Genomic DNA, 25,172 nt, shown 5'->3' with positions numbered 1-25,172 from the left:
CAAGCAAGATGCGCCCCGAGGAGCGTCTTGCCAAGTGTCACCACTGGGTCTGACTGAGCTCCTCCAGGAGAGAGGCCCAAGCAAGACGCGCCCAGAGGAGCGTCTTGCCACGTGTCACCACTGGGTCTGATTGAGCACCTCCAGGAGAGAGGCCCCAGCAAGACGCGCCCCGAGGAGCGTCTTGCCTTATGTCAGCACTCGGTCTGACTGAGCGCTTCCAGGAGAGAGGCCCAAGCAAGACGCGCCCCGAGGAGCGTCTTGCCACATGTCACTACTCGGTCTAACTGAGCGCCTCCAGGAGAGAGGTCCAAGCAAGACGTGCCCCGAGGAGCGTCTTGCCACATGTCAACACTGGGTCTGACTGAGCGCCTCCAGGAGAGAGGTCCAAGCAAGACGCACCCCGAGGAGAGTCTTGCCACATGTCAACACTGGGTCTGACAGAGGGCATCCAGGAGAGAGGCCCAAGCAATACACGCCCCGAGGAGCCTCTTGCCACATGTCAACAATGGGTCTGACTGAGGGCCTCCATGAGAGAAGCCCAAGCAAGACGCGCCCCGAGGAGTGTCTTGCCACATGTCAACACTGTGTCTGACTGAGCGCCTCCAGGAGAGAGGCCCAAGCAAGACGCGCCCCGAGGAGCGTCTTGCCACGTGTCAACACTGGGTCTGACTTAGTGCCTCCAGGAGAGAGGCCCAAGCAAGATGCGCCCTGAGGAGCGTCTTGCCACGTGTCACCACTGGGTCTGACTGAGCTCCTCCAGGAGAGAGGCCCAAGCAAGACGCGCCCAGAGGAGCGTCTTGCCACGTGTCACCACTGGGTCTGATTGAGCACCTCCAGGAGAGAGGCCCCAGCAAGACGCGCCCCGAGGAGCGTCTTGCCTTATTTCAGCACTCGGTCTGACTGAGCGCCTCCAGGAGAGGCGTATGTGTCAAGACGCTCCTCGGGCCGTGTCTTGCTTGGGCCTCTCTCCTGGAAGCGCTCTGTCAGACCCAGTGTTGACATGTGGCAAGACGCTCCTCGGGGCGCGTCTTGCTGGGGCCTCTCTCCTGGAGGTGCTCAATCAGACCCAGTGGTGACACATGGCAAGACGCTCCTCTGGGCGCGTCTTGCTTGGGCCTCTCTCCTGGAGGAGCTCAGTCAGACCCAGTGGTGACACGTGGCAAGACGCTCCTCGGGGCGCATCTTGCTTGGGCCTCTCTCCTGGAGGCGCTAAGTCAGACCCAGTGTTGACACGTGGCAAGACGCTCCTCGGGGCGAGTCTTGCTTGGGCCTCTCTCCTGGAGGCGCTCAGTCAGACACAGTGTTGACATGTGGCAAAACACTCCTCGGGGCGCGTCTTGCCTGGGCTTCTCTCATGGAGGCCCACAGTAAGACCCATTGTTGACATGTGGAAACAAGCTCCTCGGGGCGCGTCTTGCTTTGGCTTCTCTCCTGGAGGCCCTCAGTCAGACCCATTGTTGACATGTGGCAAGACGCTCCTCGGGGCGCGTATTGCTTGGGCCTCTCTCCTGGATGCCCTCTGTCAGACCCAGTGTTGACATGTGGCAAGACTCTCCTCGGGGCGCGTCTTGCTTGGGCTTCTCTCATGGAGGCCCTCAGTCAGACCCAGTGTTGACATGTGTCAAGACGCTCCTCGGGCCGTGTCTTGCTTGGGCCTCTCTCCTGGAAGCGCTCAGTCAGACCCAGTGTTGACAAGTGGCAAGACGCTCCTCGGGGCGCTTCTTGCTTGGGCTTCTCTCCTGGAGGCCCTCAGTCAGACCCATTGTTGACATGTGGCAAGACGCTCCTCGGGGCACGTCTTGCTTGGGCCTCTCTCCTGGAGGCGCTCAGTCAGACCGAGTAGTGACATGTGGCAAGATGCTCCTCGGGGCGCATCTTGCTGGGGCTTCTCTCATGGAGGCACTCAGTCAGACCCAGTGTTGACATGTGGCAAGGCGCTCCTCGGGGCGCGTGTTGCTTGGACCTCTCTCCTGGAGGCGCTCAGTCAGACCGAGTAGTGACATGTGGCAAGACGCTCCTCGGGGCGCGTCTTGCTGGGGCCTCTCTCCTGGAGGCGCTCAGTCAGACCCAGTGTTGACATGTGTCAAGACGCTTCTCGGGCGTTTCTTGCTTGCGCCTCTCTCCTGGAGGCGCTCAGTCAGACCCAGAGGTGACATGTGGCAAGATGCTCCTCGGGCCTCTCTCCTGGAGGTGCTCAGTTAGACCCAGTGTTGACATGTGGCAAGACGCTCCTCGGGGCGCGTCTTGCTTGGGCCTCTCTCCTGGAGGCGCTCAGTCAGACCGAGTGCTGACATGTTGCAAGACGCTCCTCCGGGCGCGTCTTGCTTGGGCCTCTCTCCTGGAGGCGCTCAGTCAGACCCAGTGTTCACATGTGGCAAGACGCTCCTCGGGGCGCGTCTTGCTTGGGCCTCTCTCCTGGAGGCGCTCAGTCAGACCCAGTGTTGACATGTGGCAAGACGCTCCTCGGGGCGCGTCTTTCTTGGGCCTCTCTCCTGGAGGCTCTCAGTCAGACCGAGTGCTGACATGAGGCAAGACGCTCCTCGGGGCACATCTTGCTTGGGCTTCTCTCCTGGAGGCCCTCAGTCAGACCCATTGTTGACATTTGGCAAGACGCTCCTCGGGGCACGTCTTGCTTGGGCCTCTCTCCTGGAGGTGCTCAGTCAGACCGAGTAGTGACATGTGGCAAGACGCTCCTCGGGGCGTGTCTTGCTTGGACCTCTCTCCTGGAGGCGCTCAGTTAGACCGAGTAGTGACATGTGGCAAGACGCTCCTCGGGGCGGGTCTTGCTTGGGCCTCTCTCCTGGAGGCGCTCAGTCAGAACTGGAAGATATGTTGCGTCATAAGCCTCTGATGGTTCACCAGGTGCACGGTCCACTCGAAATCCTAATGCTGTATTTGTAGTCCATACACTAAGTCTTCTCTGTTGATGTCAGACTAGAGTTTTATTAGAGTTTTACTTTGCAACAATGGGATTCGAGCAATTGATGTGTATATTTTTAATAGTGCATAATGCTACTATTCCTAGGCTGAATGTATGACATGGCTCTTATGTATCATTATGTATCGTTTCCATTAAGTACTAATTTAAATAAAGTCCCTCTGTCCTCAGTGCTAGGTTGTGGTTTTAATACACATTATTATGATCAACCTGTTGAATAGTAGAAGCCCCATACAATGTGACGGTCCGTGTGACGGACCGGTGTGTTACGACCCGACTAACGAAACGTACCAGGTGATAACATTGCGTCTGCCCATTACAGCGGAGCGAGCGTTTCGCCACACTCCCAAACCAAGGTTAATAGTTGTAGCGCACGCCCTTTCGGACCTCGGTGCACGCGAAACACTGGTGTACACTCACAACATCACGCTCGAGACAGCTCAAGCGTTACGCGAAACAAAGGACGTGTTCAAATCCATAGAGAATATACGGTCTTTAGCGTATGCGTATATAAAGAAGGTCGATGACATTTACAGACCCGGCGGCGTGGGCACCACAGTAGAACAACAAGGTGCTCTCAAGCGCACACAGATACTGGCCGCATTATCACTCGCGATGTCTATCCTGACATACCCGTTTCTGATTTCTATGTATATTAAATTATGACAAGAGCTACTTTAGGTGGTTACGATTACACTCTGACCACGTGCCTTAGTTTCTGCTAGTGACCTATAAATACATTTGCCCACTTTCTCTCACTGCCATTAAAGCGGCTGTACCCACACGTACAACACCCAAGAAAAAAATTTATCTCGCTGTCTGTACTGGGTGTACTCTCAGTAGTCGCAGTTGCTCAGGCCATGGTGGTACGCTCACATAACGCCTCTGAGATATGTTCCATCACACCACCTCCTAGACTACTAGCGAAGGAGTATTCAACACCCCCTTTGTACGAAGACAACCATTATAACGAGCACAGCACAACGCTTGCCGCACGCGAAGACAACATGCAGGAGACAACGCTACCACCTGTCGTGAGAAAAACGGATTCGAGTGACAACGATCGCGACTATGACGAGCACATTACAACACCCTCTGTGCACGAAGACCAGGTGCAGGAGACAACGCTACCACCTGTCGTGAGAAACAAGAGTTTGGTTAACAATGATCATCGTCGTGTCCCATTGTAAACGGGCGCGCCATCGCACACATCGTACATGTGTGTTAACCCACCTGTATGCGACAGACTTTGTGTGTTGCATGACATCGAGATGTATTGACGTCTGTGTCAATACAGGACTCTCTATAAGCCAGGAGCTGGACGCTAACGACCCGTGCATGCGCCACACAAAAGGTATCGTACATGTGTTAACCCACCTGTATGTGACAGACTTTGTGTGTTGCATGACATCGAGATGTATTGACGTCTGTGTCAATACAGGACTCTCTAAGCTGGGAGCTGGACGCTAACGACCCGTGCATGCGCCACACAAAAGGTAACTTGACTAACTACAAAACGCATATTGTGATGTAGAAAGTTGGCTCGACTGTTTGAATCAGCTGCAGCTGCGGTTTACTCACGAAGTGAATCGCACGATTGTTAGAAGTACATTCGGAGCACTTAAAAAATACATCGCTCCCATCAAGTTCCGTCTCAGCATTCACCAGCTGATGGGCAAGAGCGTGACATGGGATCGCCAGGAACTTACTTAAGGACTATCATCTCATTTGGCATTTACTCACGGACCCAAGAAACCAGTTCCGAAAAATGGTCGAGAATTATAACTTGTCTAATAGCAACTGGAAGATATGTTGCGTCATAAGCCTCTGATGGTTCACAAGGTGCACGGTCCACTCGAAATCCTAATGCTGTATTTGTAGTACATACACTAAGTCTTCTCTGTTGATGTCAGACTAGAGTTTTATTAGAGTTTTACTTTGCAACAATGGGATTCGAGCAATTGATCTGTATATTTTTAATAATGCACAATGCTACTATTCCTAGGCTGAATGTATGACATGGCTCTTATGTATCATTATGTATCGTTTCCATTAAGTACTAATTTAAAAAAAGTCCCTCTGTCCTCAGTGCTAGGTTGTGGGTTTAATACACATTATTATGATCAACCTGTTGAATAGTATAATAACAATATTCCTGTAAAAGTCATTTAGTAATGAACAACCTCAGTTCTGTGAAAGCACATCATGTCTCTGATGTGTACACTGCAGACCTGACCGGGGTTTGCACGCAAGGGCCTGTGTGTGTGTGTGTGTGTGTGTGTGTGTGTGTGTGTATGTATGTGTGTGTGTGTGTGTGTGTGTGTGTGTGTGTGTGTGTGTGTGTGTGTGTGTGTGTGTGTGTGTGTGTGAAACAAATAAAGATAAATATAGCTAGTGCGGCCACGAGCGTTCGTGCAGGGTAGAGGCTGCGCGAAAACGCCTCTAAAACAAGCGCGTGCCCACGCCCGATCCGTGGAAGCACTTAGAACTAGCAAACGTACTAGCAGAAATCAACGATCGCACACGGGTCATTGAGTGTGTACAGGGTTCGTCTGCGTGTGTTGCATTGGGCAATCTAGCGGCAACCGAGTGGCCTGAAGGCGGAACCGGCCAACCCGTCGCCCTCACCATCGTTGCGCTTCGAGATGAACTATTGCTAAAGATGATCGTCCTCATCAACCACGGCGCTACCAGAGTAGCTCGTAACGAAGACCCTCTCCGCGACCTCGCGGCCAGTGTGCGCAGTGTACAGCAAATGACAAACGATGTTGCGAGCGATATATCGGAAAAACTTTGCACTGACGCGACGGTCGCCACTGCAGGTTGTGCGAGTCTCGCGCAAAGTTCCATATCAAACGTGCACAAGCTAGTGACAAGCAACTTCACCAGATCCGTAGATTCTGCATACGCTCGGATAGGAATGAAAGTATCGAGAGATAACACCGACACAAGTTGCGCGACGGCGCTGGCTGCAGTCGCTACAACACTGGATTTATTAATCAACGTAATTGTGATCGTAATGGCGTTTCGAGTGTGCACCAGAAACTACAACCAGTACTACAGAAAACTGGCATGAGGGTCGCGGTCTAACGTTATGTTGGTGTCTCGCATCGACCGTCGACGGCCGTTTGCCAGCGGCTGAAAATGGCAGTTGACGAAATGGAAACGCCGACCGTCGATAGTGCACTCTCGCAAGTTCCAACCGCACCATCTCAGGAGACAGACCACAGAGTCATATTAGCGGAGGGTAGATAGAAAATGCGCAAACCGCCGCAACCGCCCATATACATACTATACGAGTTCAACATAGAGTGGAGTAAGAAGTTACTACCGATTGTATTTCCAACGTGCAAGCAGCTGGTGTTTGACGCTTTACTTGAGTATCACAGAGGTTGCGATGTCCTGTGTTCCACGAGCGCATGGAAACAAGTGAACAAACTTCTACGGACCGTACTGTTGGGGTATGAGCGAGCTGTAAAATCAATACACGCTAGACACGCGGACTTTGCCGCGTTACTGGACACGCATATCGCCACAACAAAACCGGGTCAAGTGTTCGGGGCGTCACCGCGCTCGACTATACACGTCTTGGCCTACCACGAGTACATGAGCCCACAGATCCTAAGCGAGGTCGAAGCCGTTGTGTCTACCCAACGCAAATTCAGCACAGCCGTGCGCGCTAAGACAAGTCCCTCTAGACTGCTGGAAATTTTGGAAACGTGGAAGGCTGGCATGTTCGCGATTTCTACACATCTCAACGGTATGATCGCGATACTCTCGGCCGCACAACAACTAATGGTCATGTGTTCAGAAGGTCTGATCAGGTCTGACATGACCGGTTGTCAATCGACGTCGAGCGTGCACTCACACACGGATATCCTGGCGTACAGTAAAGCGACGTCGACCTCTAAGCTCACGTTGATCGCCGATGTTTCGAAGGGCAATCGAGTGTGTTGGCTGACGAAAGCTATGGTGACCGACGGTCGCGTCGACTACAATGTGCCTCATTGCGACTGGAGAGGCGTATGTGATCCTTTGCAAATCGATAACACCACCGCGGTCGAGTGCGAAGTCACGGTCGGCGGCGTGTTGTCCTTACTGTGCCCCATACAATGTGACGGTCCGTGTGACGGACCGGTGTGTTACGACCCGACTAACGAAACGTACCAGGTGATAACATTGCATCCGCCCATTACAGCGGAGCGAGCGTTTCGCCACACTCCCAAACCAAGGTTAATAGTTGTAGCGCACGCCCTTTCGGACCTCGGTGCACGTGAAACACTGGCGTACACTCACAACATCACGCTCGACACAGCTCAAGCGTTACGCGAAACAAAGGACGTGTTCAAATCCATAGAGAATATACGGTCTTTAGCGTATGCGTATATAAAGGAGGTCGATGACATTTACAGACCTGGCGGCGTGGGCACCACAGTAGAACAACAAGGTGCTCTCAAGCGCACACAGATACTGGCCGCATTATCACTCGCGATGTCTATCCTGACATGCCCGTTTCTGATTTCTATGTATATTAAATTATGACAAGAGCTACGGTGGTTACGATTACACTCTGACCACGTGCCTTAGTTTCTGCTAGTGACCTATAAATACATTTGCCCACTTGCTCTCACTGCCATTAAAGCGGCTGTACCCACACGTACAACACCCAAGAAAAAAAAAGATCTCGCTGTCTGTACTGGGTGTACTCTCAGTAGTCGCAGTTGCTCAGGCCATGGTGGTACGCTCACATAACGCCTCTGAGAACCGTCCCATCACACCACCTCCTACACTACTCGCGAAGGAGTATTCAACACCCCCTTTGTACGAAGACAACCATTATAACGAGCACAGCACAACGCTTGCCGCACGTGAAGACAACATGCAGGAGACAACGCTACCACCTGTCGTGAGAATAACGGATTCGAGTGACAACGATCGCGACTATGACGAGCACATTACAGCACCCTCTGTGCACGAAGACCAGGTGCAGGAGACAACGGTACCACCTGTCGTGAGAAACAAGAGTTTGGTTAACAATGATCATCGTCGTGTCCCATTGTAAACTGGGCGTGCCATCGCACACATCGTACATGTGTGTTAACCCACCTGTATGCGACAGACTTTGTGTGTTGCATGACATCGAGATGTATTGACGTCTGTGTCAATACAGGACTCTCTAAGCTGGGAGCTGGACGCTAACAACCCGTGCATGCGCCACACAAAAAGGTATCGTACATGTGTTAACCCACCTGTATGCGACAGACTTTGTGTGTTGCATGACATCGAGATGTATTGACGTCTGTGTCAATACAGGACTCTCTAAGCTGGGAGCTGGACGATAACGACCCGTGCATGCGCCACACAAAAGGTAACTCGACTAACTACAAAACGCATATTGTGATGTAGAAAGTTGGCTCGACTGTTTGAATCAGCTGCAGCTGCGGTTTACTCACAAAGTGAATCGCACGCTTTTTAGAAGTACATTCGGAGCACTTAAAAAATACATTGCTCTCATCGAGTTCCGTCTCAGCGTTCTCCGGCTGATGGGCAAGAGCGTGACATGGGATCGCCAGGAACTTACTTAAGGACTATCATCTCATTTGGCATTTACTCACGGACCCAAGAAACCAGTTCCGAAAAATGGTCGAGAATTATAACTTGTCTAATAGCAACTGGAAGATATGTTGCGTCATAAGCCTCTGATGGTTCACAAGGTGCACGGTCCACTCGAAATCCTAATGCTGTATTTGTAGTACATACACTAAGTCTTCTCTGTTGATGTCGGACTAGAGTTTTATTAGAGTTTTACTTTGCAACAATGGGATTCGAGCAATTGATGTGTATATTTTTAATAGTGCACAATGCTACTATTCCTAGGCTGAATGTACGACATGGCTCTTATGTATCATTATGTATCGTTTCCATTAAGTACTAATGGCATTTACTCACGGACCCAAGAAACCAGTTCCGAAAAATGGTCGAGAATTATAAATTGTCTAATAGCAACTGGAAGATATGTTGCGTCATAAGCCTCTGATGGTTCACAAGGTGCACGGTCCACTCTAAATCCTAATGCTGTATTTGTAGTACATACACTAAGTCTTCTCTGTTGATGTCAGACTAGAGTTTTATTAGAGTTTTACTTTGCAACAATGGGATTCGAGCAATTGATGTGTATATTTTTAATAGTGCACAATGCTACTATTCCTAGGCTGAATGTGTGACATGGCTCTTATGTATCATTATGTATCGTTTCCATTAAGTACTAATTTAAATAAAGTCCCTCTGTCCTCAGTGCTAGGTTGTGGGTTTAAGTGGCAAGACACTCCTCGGGGCGCATATTGCTTGGGCCTCTCTCCTGGATGCCCTCTGTCAGAACGAGTGTTGACATGTGGCAAGACTCTCCTCGGGGCGCGTCTTGCTTGGGCTTCTCTCCTGGAGGCCCTCAGTCAGACCCATTGTTGACATGTGGCAAGACGCTCCTCGGGGCACGTCTTGCTTGGACCTCTCTCCCTGAGGCGCTCAGTATGACCGAGTAGTGACATGTGGCAAGACGCTCCTCGGGGCGCGTCTTGCTTGGGCCTCTCTCATGGAGGCCCTCTGTCAGACCCAGTGTTGACATGTGTCAAGACGCTCCTCGGGGGGCGTCTTGCTTTGGCCTCTCTCCTGGAAGCACTCAGTCAGACCGAGTGCTGACATGTGGCAAGAAGCTCCTCGGGGCGCGTCTTGCTTGGGCCTCTCTCCAGAAGGCCCTCAATCAGACCCAGTGTTGACACGTGGCAAGACGCTCCTCGGGGCGCGTCTTGCTTGGGCCTCTCTCCTGGAGGCGCTCAGTCAGACTGAGTAGTGACATGTGGCCTGACGCTCCTCGGGGCGCGTGTTGCTTGGGCCTCTCTCCTGGAGGCGCTCAGTCAGACCAAGTGGTGACATGTGGCAAGACAATCCTCGGGGCGCATCTTGCTTGGGCCTCTCTCCTGGAGGCCCTCTGTCAGACCCAGTGTTGACATGTGGCAAGACACTCCTCGGGGCGCGTCTTGCTTGGGCCTCTCTCATGGAGGCCCTCTGTCAGACCCAGTGTTGACATGTGTCAAGACACTCCTCGGGGCGCGTCTTGCTTTGGCCTCTCTTCTAGAGGCGCTCAGTCAGACCGAGTGCTGACAGGTGGCAAGAAGCTCCTCGGGGCGCGTCTTGCTTGGGCTTCTCTCCTGGAGGCCCTCAGTAAGACCCATTGTTGACATGTGGCAAGACGCTCCTCGGGGCGCGTCTTGCTTGGGCCTCTCTCCTGGAGGCGCTCTGTCAGACTGAGTAGTGACATGTGGCCTGACGCTCCTCGGGGCGCGTGTTGCTTGGGCCTCTCTCCTGGAGGGGCTCAGTCAGACCAAGTGGTGACATGTGGCAAGACACTCCTCGGGGTGCGTCTTGCTTGGGCCTCTCTCCTGGAGGCCCTCTGTCATACCCAGTGTTGACATGTGTCAAGACGCTCCTCGGGGCGCGTCTTGCTTGGGCTTCTCTCCTGGAGGCCCTCAGTCAGACCCATTGTTGGCATGTGGCAAGACGCACCTCGGGGCGCGTCTTGCTTGGGCCTCTCTCCTGGAGGCGCTCAGTCAGACCGAGTGCTGACATGTGGCAAGACGCTCCTGGGCCGCGTGTTGCTTGGGCTTCTCTCCTGGAGGCCCTCAGTCAGACCCATTGTTGACATGTGGCAAGACGCTCCTCGGGGCGCGTCTTGCTTGGGCCTCTCTCCTGGAGGCGCTCAGTCAGACCGAGTGCTGACATGTGGCAAGACGCTCCTCGGGGCGCGTCTTGCTTGGGCCTCTCTCCTGGAGGCGCTCAGTCAGACTGAGTAGTGACATGTGGCCTGACGATCCTCGGGGCGCGTCTTGCTTGGGCCTCTCTCCTGGAGGCGCTCAGTCAGAACCAGAGGTGACATGTGGCAAGACGCTCCTCGGGGCGCGTCTTGCTTGGTCATCTCTCCTGGAGGCCCTCTGTCAGACCCAGTGTTGACATGTGGCAAGACGCTCCTTCGGGCGCATCTTGCTTGGGCCTCTCTCCTGGAGGCCCTCAGTCAGACCCATTGTTGACATGTGGCAAGACGCTCCTCGGGGCGCATCTTGCTTGGGCCTCTCTCCTGGAGGCGCTCAGTCAGACCCAGTGTTGACATGTGGCAAGACGCTCCTCGGGGCGCGTCTTGCTTGGGCCTCTCTCCTGGAGGCGCTCAGTCAGACCCAGTGTTGACACTTGGCAAGACGCTCCTCGGGGCGCGTCTTGCTTGGGCCTCTCTCCTGGAGGCGCTCAGTCAGACCCAGTGTTGGCATGTGGCAAGACACTCCTCGGGGCGCGTTTTGGTTGGGCCTCTCTCCTGGAGGCGCTCATTCAGACCCAGTGGTGACATGTGGCAAGACGCTCCTCGGGGCGCGTATTGCTTGGGCCTCTCTCCTGAATGCCCTCTGTCAGACCGAGTGTTGACATGTGGCAAGACTCTCCTCGGGGCGCGTCTTGCTTGGGCTTCTCTCATGGAGGCCCTCAGTCCGACCCAGTGTTGACATATGTCAAGGCGCTCCTCGGGGCGTGTCTTGCTTGGGTCTCCCTCCTGGAGGCGCTCAGTCAGACCCAGTGTTGACATGTGGCAAGACGCTCCTCTGGGCGCATCTTGCTTGGGCTTCTCTCCTGGAGGCCCTCAGTCAGACCCATTGTTGACATGTGGCAAGACGCTCCTCGGGGCATGTCTTGCTTGGGCCTCTCTCCTGGAGGCGCTCAGTCAGACCGAGTAGTGACATGTGGCAAGACGCTCCTCGGGGCGCGTCTTGCTTGGACCTCCCTCCTGGAGGCGCTCAGTCAGACCGAGTAGTGACATTTGGCAAGACGCTCCTCGGGGCGCGTCTTGCTTGCACCTCTCTCCTGGAGGCGCTCAGTTAGACCGAGTAGTGACATGTGGCAAGACGCTCCTCGGGGCGCGTCTTGCTTGGGCCTCTCTCCTGGAGGTGCTCAATCAGACCCAGTGGTGACACGTGGCAAGACGCTCCTCGGGGCGCGTCTTGCTTGGGCCTCTCTCCTGGAGGCGCTCAGTCAGACACAGTGTTGACATGTGGCAAAACACTTCTCGGGGTGCGTCTTGCTTGGGCTTCTCTCATGGAGGCCCTCAGTAAGACCCATTGTTGACATGTGGAAAGAAGCTCCTCGGGGCGCGTATTGCTTGGGCCTCTCTCCTGGATGCCCTCTGTCAGACCCAGTGTTGACATGTGGCAAGACTCTCCTCGGGGCACGTCTTGCTTGGACCTCTCTCCTGGAGGCGCTCAGTCAGTCCGAGTAGTGAAATGTGGCAAGACGCTCCTCGGGGCGCGTCTTGCTTGGGCCTCTCTCCTGGAGGCGCTCAATTAGACCCAGTGTTGACATGTGGCAAGACGCTCCTCGGGGCGCATCTTGCTTGGGCCTCTCTCCTGAATGCCCTCTGTCAGACCGAGTGTTGACATGTGGCAAGACTCTCCTCGGGGCGCGTCTTGCTTGGGCTTCTCTCATGGAGGCCCTCAGTCAGACCCAGTGTTGACATGTGTCAAGACGCTCCTCGGGCGTTTCTTGCTTGCGCCTCTCTCCTGGAGGCGCTCAGTAAGACCCAGTGTTGACATGTGGCAAGACGCTCCTCTGGACGCGTCTTGCTTGGGCCTCTCTCCTGGAGGCGCTCAGTCAGAATGAGTAGTGACATGTGGTCTGACGCTCCTCGGGGCGCGTGTTGCTTGGGCCTCTCTCCTGGAGGCGCTCAGTCAGACCAAGTGGTGACATGTGTCAAGACACTTCTCGGGGCGCGTCTTGCTTGGGCCTCTCTCCTGGAGGCCCTCTGTCAGACCCAGTGTTGACATGTGGCAAGACACTCCTCGGGGCGCGTCTTGCTTGGGCCTCTCTCATGGAGGCCCTCTGTCAGACCCAGTGTTGACATGTGTCAAGACGCTCCTCGGGGCGCGTCTTGCTTTGGCCTCTCTCCTGGAGGCGCTCAGTCAGACCGAGTGCTGACATGTGGCATGACGCTCCTCGGGCCGTGTGTTGCTTGGGCTTCTCTCCTGGAGGCCCTCAGTCAGACCCATTGTTGACATGTGGCAAGACGCTCCTCGGGGCGCGTCTTGCTTGGGCCTCTCTCCTGGAGGCGCTCAGTCAGACCGAGTGCTGACATTTGGCAAGACGCTCCTCGGGGCGCGTCTTGCTTGGGCTTCTCTCCTGGAGGTGCTCTGAAAGACCCAGTGTTGACATGTGACAAGACGCTCCTCGGGGCACGTCTTGCTTGGGCCTCTCTCCTGGAGGCCCTCTGTCAGACCCAGTGTTGACATGTGGCAAGACGTTCCTCCGGGCGCATCTTGCTTGGGCCTCTCTCCTGGAGGCTCTCAGTCAGACACAGTGTTGACATGTGGCAAGACACTCCTCGGGGCGCGTCTTGCTTGGGCTTCTCTCATGGAGGCCCTCAGTAAGACCCATTGTTGACATGTGGAAAGAAGCTCCTCGGGGCGCGTCTTGCTTGGGCCTCTCTCTTGGAGGCGCTCAGTCAGACCCAGTGTTGACACGTGGCAAGAAGCTCCTCGGGGCGCGTCTTGCTTGGGCCTCTCTCCTGGAGGCGCTCAGTCAGACCCAGTGTTGGCATGTGGCAAGACACTCCTCGGGGCGCGTCTTGGTTGGGCCTCTCTCCTGGAGGCGCTCATTCAGACCCAGTGGTGACATGTGGCAAGACGCTCCTCGGGGCGCGTATTGCTTGGGCCTCTCTCCTGAATGCCCTCTGTCAGACCGAGTGTTGACATGTGGCAAGACTCTCCTCGGGGCGCGTCTTGCTTGGGCTTCTCTCATGGAGTTCCTCAGTCCGACCCAGTGTTGACATGTGGCAAGACGCTTCATCTGGGCGCGTCTTGCTTGGGCTTCTCTCCTGGAGGCCCTCAGTCAGACCCATTGTTGACATGTGGCAAGACGCTCCTCGGGGCACGTCTTGCTTGGGCCTCTCTCCTGGAGGCACTCAGTCAGACCGAGTAGTGACATGTGGCAAGATGCTCCTCGGGGCGCGTCTTGCTTGGACCTCCCTCCTGGAGGCGCACAGTCAGACCGAGTAGTGACATTTGGCAAGACGCTCCTCGGGGCGCTTCTTGCTTGGACCTCTCTCCTGGAGGCGCTCAGTTAGACCGAGTAGTGACATGTGGCAAGACGCTCCTCGGGGCACGTCTTGCTTGGGCCTCTCTAATGGAGGCGCTTAGTCAGACCGAGTGCTGACATAAGGAAAGACGCTCCTCGGGGCGCGTCTTGCTGGGACCTCTCTCCTGGAGGAGCTCAGTCAGACCCAGTGGTGTCACGTGGCAAGACGCCCCTCGGGGCGCACCTTTCTTGGGCCTCTCTCCTGGAGGCGCTAAGTCAGACCCAGTGTTGACACTTGGCAAGACGCTCCTCGGGGCGCGTCGTGCTTGGGCCTCTCTCCTGGAGGCGCTCAGTCAGACCCAGTGTTGACATGTGGCAAGACTCTCCTCGGGGCGCGTCTTGCTTGGACCTCTCTCCTGGAGGCGCTCAGTCAGACCGAGTAATGACATGTGGCAAGACGCTCCTCGGGGCGCGTCTTGCTTGGGCCTCTCTCCTGGAGTCGCTCAATTAGACCCAGTGTTGACATGTGGCAAGACGCTCCTCGGGGCGCGTTTTGCTTGGGCTTCTCTCCTGGAGGCGCTCATTCAGACCCAGTGGTGACATGTGGCAAGATGCTCCTCGGGGTGCGTATTGCTTGGGCCTCTCTCCTGAATACCCTCTGTCAGACCCAGTGTTGACATGTGTCAAGACGCTCCTCGGGGCGCGTCTTGCTTTGGCCTCTCTCCTGGAGGCGCTCAGTCCGACCGAGTGCTGACATGTGCCCCGGAGGCACTCAGTCAGACCGAGTAGTGACATGTGGCAAGACGCTCCTCGGGGCGCGTCTTGCTTGGGCCTCTCTCCAGAAGGCCCTCAATCAGACCCAGTGTTGACACGTGGCAAGACGCTCCTCGGGGCGCGTCTTGCCTTATGTCAGCACTCGGTCTGACTGAGCGTCTCCATTAGAGAGGCCGAAGCAAGACGCGCCCCGAGGAGTGTCTTGCCACATGTCAACAATGGGTCTGACTGAGGGCCTCCAGGAGAGAAGCCCAAGCAAGACGCGCCCAGAGGAGCGTCTTGCCACATGTCAACACTGGGTCGGACTGAGGAACTCCATGAGAGAAGCCCAAGCAAGACGCGACCCGAGGAGAGTCTTGCCACATGTCAACACTCGGTCTGACAGAGGGCATTCAGGAGAGAGGCCCAAGCAATACGCGCCCCGAGGAGCGTCTTGCCACATGTCACCACTGGGTCTGAATGAGCGCCTCCAGGAGAGAGGCCCAACCAAGACGCGCCCCGAGGAGTGTCTTGCCACATGCCAACACTGGGTCTGACTGAGCGCCTCCAGGAGAGAGGCCCAAGAAAGATGCGCCCCGAGGAGCGTCTTGCCACGTGTCAACACTGGGTCTGCCTGAGCGCCTCCAGGAGAGAGGCCCAAGCAAGACGAGCCCCGAGGAGCGTCTTGCCACATGTGAACACTGGGTCTGACTGAGCGTCTCCAGGAGAGAGGCCCAAGCAAGACGCGCCCGGAGGAGCGTCTTGCAACATGTCAGCACTCGGTCTGACTGAGCGCCTCCAGGAGAGAGGCCCAAGCAAGACGCGCCCCGAGGAGCGTCTTGACACATGTCTCCTCTGGGTCTGACTGAGCACCTCCAGGAGAGAGGCCCAAGCAAGAAGCGCCCCGAGGAGCATCTTGCCACATGTCAACACTGGGTCTGACTGAGCGCCTCCAGGAGAGAGGCCCGAGGAGCGTCTTGCCACATGTCACCTCTGGGTCTGACTGAGCGCCTCCAGGAGAGAGGCGCAAGCAAGAAACGCCCGAGGAGCGTCTTGACACATGTCAACACTGGGTCTGACTGAGCGCCTCCAGGAGAGAGGCCCCAGCAAGACGCGCCCCGAGGAGCGTCTTGCCACATGTCAGCACTCTGTCTGACTGAGCGCCTCCAGGAGAGAGGCCCAAGCAAGAAGCGCCCCGAGGAGCGTCTTGCCACATGTCAACAATGGGTCTGACTGAGGGCCTCCAGGAGAGAAGCCCAAGCAAGATGCGCCCCGTGGAGCGTCTTGCCACATGTCACTACTCGGTCTGACTGAGCGCCTCCAGGAGAGAGGTCCAAGCAAGACGCACCCCGAGGAGAGTCTTGCCACATGTCAACACTGGGTCTGACTGAGCGCCTCCATGAGAGAAGCCCAAGCAAGACGCGCCCAGAGGAGCGTCTTGCCACGTGTCACCACTGGGTCTGATTGAGCACCTCCAGGAGAGAGGCCCCAGCAAGACGCGCCCCGAGGAGCGTCTTGCCTTATTTCAGCACTCGGTCTTACTGAGCGCCTCCAGGAGAGGCGTATGTGTCAAGACGCTCCTCGGGCCGTGTCTTGCTTGGGCCTCTCTCCTGGAAGCGCTCTGTCAGACCCAGTGTTGACATGTGGCAAGACTCTCCTCGGGGCTCGTCTTGCTTGGGCTTCTCTCATGGAGGCCCTCAGTCAGACCCAGTGTTGACATGTGTCAAGACGCTCCTCGGGGCGCGTCTTGCTGGGGCCTCTCTCCTGGAGGTGCTCAATCAGACCCAGTGGTGACACGTGGCAAGACGCTCCTCTGGGCGCGTCTTGCTTGGGCCTCTCTCCTGGAGGAGCTCAGTCAGACCCAGTGGTGACACGTGGCAAGACGCTCCTCGGGGCGCATCTTGCTTGGGCCTCTCTCCTGGAGGCGCTGTCAGACCCAGTGTTGACACGTGGCAAGACGCTCCTCGGGGCGAGTCTTGCTTGGGCCTCTCTCCTGGAGGCGCTCAGTCAGACACAGTGTTGACATGTGGCAAGACACTCCTCGGGGCGCGTCTTGCCTGGGCTTCTCTCATGGAGGCCCACAGTAAGACCCATTGTTGACATGTTGAAAGAAGCTCCTCGGGGCGCGTCTTGCTTTGGCTTCTCTCCTGGAGGCCCTCAGTCAGACCCATTGTTGACATGTGGCAAGACGCTCCTCGGGGCGCGTATTGCTTGGGCCTCTCTCCTGGATGCCCTCTGTCAGACCCAGTGTTGACATGTGGCAAGACTCTCCTCGGGGCGCGTCTTGCTTGGGCTTCTCTCATGGAGGCCCTCAGTCAGACCCAGTGTTGACATGTGTCAAGACGCTCCTCGGGCCGTGTCTTGCTTGGGCCTCTCTCCTGGAAGCGCTCAGTCAGACCCAGTGTTGACATGTGGCAAGACGCTCCTCGGGGCGCTTCTTGCTTGGGCTTCTCTCCTGGAGGCCCTCAGTCAGACCCATTGTTGACATGTGGCAAGACGCTCCTCGGGGCACGTCTTGCTTGGGCCTCTCTCCTGGAGGCGCTCAGTCAAACCGAGTAGTGACATGTGGCAAGATGCTCCTCGGGGCGCGTCTTGCTGGGGCTTCTCTCATGGAGGCACTCAGTCAGACCCAGTGTTGACATGTGGCAAGACGCTCCTCGGGGCGCGTGTTGCTTGGACCTCTCTCCTGGAGGCGCTCAGTCAGACCGAGTAGTGACATGTGGCAAGACGCTCCTCGGGGCGCGTCTTGCTGGGGCCTCTCTCCTGGAGGCGCTCAGTCAGACCCAGTGTTGACATGTGTCAAGACGCTCCTCGGGCGTTTCTTGCTTGCGCCTCTCTCCTGGAGGCGCTCAGTCAGACCCAGAGGTGACATGTGGCAAGACGCTCCTCGGGCCTCTCTCCTGGAGGCGCTCAGTCAGACCCAGTGTTGACATGTGGCAAGACGCTCCTCGGGGCGCGTCTTGCTTGGGCCTCTCTCCTGGAGGCGCTCAGTCAGACCGAGTGCTGACATGTTGCAAGACGCTCCTCCGGGCGCGTCTTGCTTGGGCCTCTCTCCTGGAGGCGCTCAGTCAGACCCAGTGTTCACATGTGGCAAGACGCTCCTCGGGGCGCGTCTTGCTTGGGCCTCTCTCCTGGAGGCGCTCAGTCAGACCGAGTGCTGACATGTGGCAAGACGCTCCTCGGGGCACATCTTGCTTGGGCTTCTCTCCTGGAGGCCCTCAGTCAGACCCAGTGTTGACATGTGGCAAGACGCTCCTCGGGGCGCGTCTTGCTTGGGCTTCTCTCCTGGAGGCCCTCAGTCAGACCCAGTGTTGACATGTGGCAAGACGCTCCTCCATGAGCGTCTTGCTTGGACCTCCCTCCTGGAGGCGCTCAGTCAGACCGAGTAGTGACATGTGGCAAGACGCTCCTCGGGGCGTGTCTTGCTTGGACCTCTCTCCTGGAGGCGCACAGTTAGACCGAGTAGTGACATGTGGCAAGACGCTCCTCGGGGCGGGTCTTGCTTGGGCCTCTCTCCTGGAGGCGCTCAGTCAGAACTGGAAGATATGTTGCGTCATAAGCCTCTGATGGTTCACCAGGTGCACGGTCCACTCGAAATCCTAATGCTGTATTTGTAGTACATACACTAAGTCTTCTCTGTTGATGTCAGACTAGAGTTTTATTAGAGTTTTACTTTGCAACAATGGGATTCGAGCAATTGATGTGTATATTTTTAATAGTGCACAATGCTACTATTCCTAGGCTGAATGTATGACATGGCTCTTATGTATCATTATGTATCGTTTCCATTAAGTACTAATTTAAATAAAGTCCCTCTGTCCTCAGTGCTAGGTTGTGGTTTTAATACACATTATTATGATCAACCTGTTGAATAGTAGAAGCCCCATACAATGTGACGGTCCGTGTGACGGACCGGTGTGTTACGACCCGACTAACGAAACGTACCAGGTGATAACATTGCATCTGCCCATTACAGCGGAGCGAGCGTTTCGCCACACTCCCAAACCAAGGTTAATAGTTGTAGCGCACGCCCTTTCGGACCTCGGTGCACGCGAAACACTGGTGTACACTCACAACATCACGCTCGAGACAGCTCAAGCGTTACGCGAAACAAAGGACGTGTTCAAATCCATAGAGAATATACGGTCTTTAGCGTATGCGTATATAAAGAAGGTCGATGACATTTACAGACCCGGCGGCGTGGGCACCACAGTAGAACAACAAGGTGCTCTCAAGCGCACACAGATACTGGCCGCATTATCACTCGCGATGTCTATCCTGACATACCCGTTTCTGATTTCTATGTATATTAAATTATGACAAGAGCTACTTTAGGTGGTTACGATTACACTCTGACCACGTGCCTTAGTTTCTGCTAGTGACCTATAAATACATTTGCCCACTTGCTCTCACTGCCATTAAAGCGGCTGTACCCACACGTACAACACCCAAGAAAAAAAATTTATCTCGCTGTCTGTACTGGGTGTACTCTCAGTAGTCGCAGTTGCTCAGGCCATGGTGGTACGCTCACATAACGCCTCTGAGATACGTTCCATCACACCACCTCCTAGACTACTCGCGAAGGAGTATTCAACACCCCCTTTGTACGAAGACAACCATTATAACGAGCACAGCACAACGCTTGCCGCACGCGAAGACAACATGCAGGAGACAACGCTACCACCTGTCGTGAGAAAAACGGATTCGAGTGACAACGATCGCGACTATGACGAGCACATTACAACACCCTCTGTGCACGAAGACCAGGTGCAGGAGACAACGCTACCACCTGTCGTAAGAAACAAGAGTTTGGTTAACAATGATCATCCTCGTGTCCCATTGTAAACGGGCGCGCCATCGCACACATCGTACATGTGTGTTAACCCACCTGTATGCGACAGACTTTGTGTGTTGCATGACATCGAGATGTATTGACGTCTGTGTCAATACAGGACTCTCTATAAGCCAGGAGCTGGACGCTAACGACCCGTGCATGCGCCACACAAAAGGTATCGTACATGTGTTAACCCACCTGTATGTGACAGAGTTTGTGTGTTGCATGACATCGAGATTTATTGACGTCTGTGTCAATACAGGACTCTCTAAGCTGGGAGCTGGACGCTAACGACCCGTGCATGCGCCACACAAAAGGTAACTTGACTAACTACAAAACGCATATTGTGATGTAGAAAGTTGGCTCGACTGTTTGAATCAGCTGCAGCTGCGGTTTACTCACGAAGTGAATCGCACGCTTGTTAGAAGTACATTCGGAGCACTTAAAAAATACATCGCTCTCATCAAGTTCCGTCTCAGCATTCACCGGCTGATGGGCAAGAGCGTGACATGGGATCGCCAGGAACTTACTTAAGGACTATCATCTCATTTGGCATTTACTCACGGACCCAAGAAACCAGTTCCGAAAAATGGTCGAGAATTATAACTTGTCTAATAGCAACTGGAAGATATGTTGCGTCATAAGCCTCTGATGGTACACAAGGTGCACGGTCCACTCGAAATCCTAATGCTGTATTTGTAGTACATACACTAAGTCTTCTCTGTTGATGTCAGACTAGAGTTTTATTAGAGTTTTACTTTGCAACAATGGGATTCGAGCAATTGATCTGTATATTTTTAATAATGCACAATGCTACTATTCCTAGGCTGAATGTATGACATGGCTCTTATGTATCATTATGTATCGTTTCCATTAAGTACTAATTTAAATAAAGTCCCTCTGTCCTCAGTGCTAGGTTGTGGGTTTAATACCCATTATTATGATCAACCTGTTGAATAGTATAATAACAATATTCCTGTAAAAGTCATTTAGTAATGAACAACCTCAGTTCTGTGAAAGCACATCATGTCTCTGATGTGTACACTGCAGACCTGACCGGGGTTTGCACGCAAGGGCCTGTGTGTGTGTGTGTGTGTGTGTGTGTGTGTGTGTGTGTGTGTGTGTGTGTGTGTGTGTGTGTGTGTGTGTGTGAAACAAATAAAGATAAATATAGCTAGTGCGGCCACGAGCGGTCGTGCAGGGTAGAGGCTGCGCGAAAACGCCTCTAAAACAAGCGCGTGCCCACGCCCGATCCGTGGAAGCACTTAGAACTAGCAAACGTACTAGCAGAAATCAACGATCGCACACGGGTCATTGAGTGTGTACAGGGTTCGTCTGCGTGTGTGGCATTGGGCAATCTAGCGGCAACCGAGTGGCCTGAAGGCGGAACCGGCCAACCCGTCGCCCTCACCATCGTTGTGCTTCGAGATGAACTATTGCTAAAGATGATCGTCCTCGTCAACCACGGCGCTACCAGAGTTACCACGACATGCGCCTTAAAAGCGTTCTCGTTTGGGTCAGCGCCACCAGAATTGAATCGGCAAGTCAGCGGATATTACACAACTCGTAACGAAGACCCTCTCCGCGACCTCGCGGCCAGTGTGCGCAGTGTACAGCAAATGACAAACGATGTTGCGAGCGATATATCGGAAAAACTTTGCACTGACGCGACGGTCGCCACTGCAGGTTGTGCGAGTCTCGCGCAAAGTGCCATATCAAACGTGCACAAGCTAGTGACAAGCAACTTCACCAGATCCGTAGATTCTGCATACGCTCGGATAGGAATGAAAGTATCGAGAGATAACACCGACACAAGTTGCGCGACGGCGCTGGCTGCAGTCGCTACAACACTGGATTTATTAATCAACGTAATTGTGATCGTAATGGCGTTTCGAGTGTGCACCAGAAACTACAACCAGTACTACAGAAAACTGGCATGAGGGTCGCGGTCTAACGTTATGTTGGTGTCTCGCATCGACCGTCGACGGCCGTTTGCCAGCGGCTGAAAATGGCAGTTGACGAAATGGAAACGCCGACCGTCGATAGTGCACTCTCGCAAGTTCCAACCGCACCATCTCAGGAGACAGACCACAGAGTCATATTAGCGGAGGGTAGATAGAAAATGCGCAAACCGCCGCAACCGCCCATATACATACTATACGAGTTCAACATAGAGTGGAGTAAGAAGTTACTACCGATTGTATTTCCAACGTGCAAGCAGCTGGTGTTTGACGCTTTACTTGAGTATCACAGAGGTTGCGATGTCCTGTGTTCCACGAGCGCATGGAAACAAGTGAACAAACTTCTACGGACCGTACTGTTGGGGTATGAGCGAGCTGTAAAATCAATACACGCTAGACATGCGGACTTTGCCGCGTTACTGGACACGCATATCGCCACAACAAAACCGGGTCAAGTGTTCGGGGCGTCACCGCGCTCGACTATACACGTCTTGGCCTACCACGAGTACATGAGCCCACAGATCCTAAGCGAGGTCGAAGCCGTTGTGTCTACCCAACGCAAATTCAGCACAGCCGTGCGCGCTAAGACAAGTCCCTCTAGACTGCTGGAAATTTTGGAAACGTGGAAGGCTGGCATGTACGCGATTTCTACACATCTCAACGGTATGATCGCGATACTCTCGGCCGCACAACAACTAATGGTCATGTGTTCAGAAGGTCTGATCAGGTCTGACATGACCGGTTGTCAATCGACGTCGAGCGTGCACTCACACACGGATATCCTGGCGTACAGTAAAGCGACGTCGACCTCTAATCTCACGTTGATCGCCGATGTTTCGAAGGGCAATCGAGTGTGTTGGCTGACGAAAGCTATGGTGACCGACGGTCGCGTCGACTACAATGTGCCTCATTGCGACTGGAGAGGCGTATGTGATCCTTTGCAAATCGATAACACCACCGCGGTCGAGTGCGAAGTCACGGTCGGCGGCGTGTTGTCCTTACTGTGCCCCATACAATGTGACGGTCCGTGTGACGGACCGGTGTGTTACGACCCGACTAACGAAACGTACCAGGTGATAACATTGCATCCGCCCATTACAGCGGAGCGAGCGTTTCGCCACACTCCCAAACCAAGGTTAATAGTTGTAGCGCACGCCCTTTCGGACCTCGGTGCACGTGAAACACTGGCGTACACTCACAACATAACGCTCGACACAGCTCAAGCGTTACGCGAAACAAAGGACGTGTTCAAATCCATAGAGAATATACGGTCTTTAGCGTATGCGTATATAAAGGAGGTCGATGACATTACAGACCTGGCGGCGTGGGCACCACAGTAGAACAACAAGGTGCTCTCAAGCGCACACAGATACTGGCCGCATTATCACTCGCGATGTCTATCCTGACATGCCCGTTTCTGATTTCTATGTATATTAAATTATGACAAGAGCTACGGTGGTTACGATTACACTCTGACCATGTGCCTTAGTTTCTGCTAGTGACCTATAAATACATTTGCCCACTTGCTCTCACTGCCATTAAAGCGGCTGTACCCACACGTACAACACCCAAGAAAAAAAAAGATCTCGCTGTCTGTACTGGGTGTACTCTCAGTAGTCGCAGTTGCTCAGGCCATGGTGGTACGCTCACATAACGCCTCTTAGAACCGTCCCATCACACCACCTCCTACACTACTCGCGAAGGAGTATTCAACACCCCCTTTGTACGAAGACAACCATTATAACGAGCACAGCACAACGCTTGCCGCACGTGAAGACAACATGCAGGAGACAACGCTACCACCTGTCGTGAGAACAATGGATTCGAGTGACAACGATCGCGACTATGACGAGCACATTACAGCACCCTCTGTGCACGAAGACCAGGTGCAGGAGACAACGCTACCACCTGTCGTGAGAAACAAGAGTTTGGTTAACAATGATCATCGTCGTGTCCCATTGTAAACTGGGCGTGCCATCGCACACATCGTACATGTGTGTTAACCCACCTGTATGCGACAGACTTTGTGTGTTGCATGACATCGAGATGTATTGACGTCTGTGTCAATACAGGACTCTCTATAAGCCGGGAGCTGGACGCTAACGACCCGTGCATGCGCCACACAAAAGGTATCGTACATGTGCTAACCCACCTGTATGCGACAGACTTTGTGTGTTGCATGACATCGAGATGTATTGACGTCTGTGTCAATACAGGACTCTCTAAGCTGGGAGCTGGACGCTAACAACCCGTGCATGCGCCACACAAAAAGGTATCGTACATGTGTTAACCCACCTGTATGCGACAGACTTCGTGTGTTGCATGACATCGAGATGTATTGACGTCTGTGTCAATACAGGACTCTCTAAGCTGGGAGCTGGACGATAACGACCCGTGCATGCGCCACACAAAAGGTAACTCGACTAACTACAAAACGCATATTGTGATGTAGAAAGTTGGCTCGACTGTTTGAATCAGCTGCAGCTGCGGTTTACTCACAAAGTGAATCGCACGCTTGTTAGAAGTACATTCGGAGCACTTAAAAAATACATTGCTCTCATCGAGTTCCGTCTCAGCGTTCACCGGCTGATGGGCAAGAGCGTGACATGGGATCGCCAGGAACTTACTTAAGGACTATCATCTCATTTGGCATTTACTCACGGACCCAAGAAACCAGTTCCGAAAAATGGTCGAGAATTATAACTTGTCTAATAGCAACTGGAAGATATGTTGCGTCATAAGCCTCTGATGGTTCACAAGGTGCACGGTCCACTCGAAATCCTAATGCTGTATTTGTAGTACATACACTAAGTCTTCTCTGTTGATGTCGGACTAGAGTTTTATTAGAGTTTTACTTTGCAACAATGGGATTCGAGCAATTGATGTGTATATTTTTAATAGTGCACAATGCTACTATTCCTAGGCTGAATGTACGACATGGCTCTTATGTATCATTACGTATCGTTTCCATTAAGTACTAATGGCATTTACTCATGGACCCAAGAAACCAGTTCCGAAAAATGGTCGAGAATTATAACTTGTCTAATAGCACCTGGAAGATATGTTGCGTCATAAGCCTCTGATGGTTCACAAGGTGCACGGTCCACTCTAAATCCTAATGCTGTATTTGTAGTACATACACTAAGTCTTCTCTGTTGATGTCAGACTAGAGTTTTATTAGAGTTTTACTTTGCAACAATGGGATTCGAGCAATTGATGTGTATATTTTTAATAGTGCACAATGCTACTATTCCTAGGCTGAATGTGTGACATGGCTCTTATGTATCATTATGTATCGTTTCCATTAAGTACTAATTTAAATAAAGTCCCTCTGTCCTCAGTGCTAGGTTGTGGGTTTAAGTGGCAAGACGCTCCTCGGGGCGCATATTGCTTGGGCCTCTCTCCTTGATGCCCTCTGTCAGACCGAGTGTTGACATGTGGCAAGACTCTCCTCGGGGCGCGTCTTGCTTGGGCTTCTCTCATGGAGGCCGTCAGTCAGACCCAGTGTTGACATGTGTCAAGACGCTCCTCGGGGCGTGTCTTGCTTCGGCCTCTCTCCTGGAGGCGCTCAGTCAGACCCAGTGTT

This window comes from Nothobranchius furzeri, chromosome 4 (genome assembly GCF_043380555.1).
Source record: "Nothobranchius furzeri strain GRZ-AD chromosome 4, NfurGRZ-RIMD1, whole genome shotgun sequence".
Taxonomy (NCBI): domain Eukaryota; kingdom Metazoa; phylum Chordata; class Actinopteri; order Cyprinodontiformes; family Nothobranchiidae; genus Nothobranchius; species Nothobranchius furzeri.
This window is presented reverse-complemented; position numbering follows the sequence as displayed.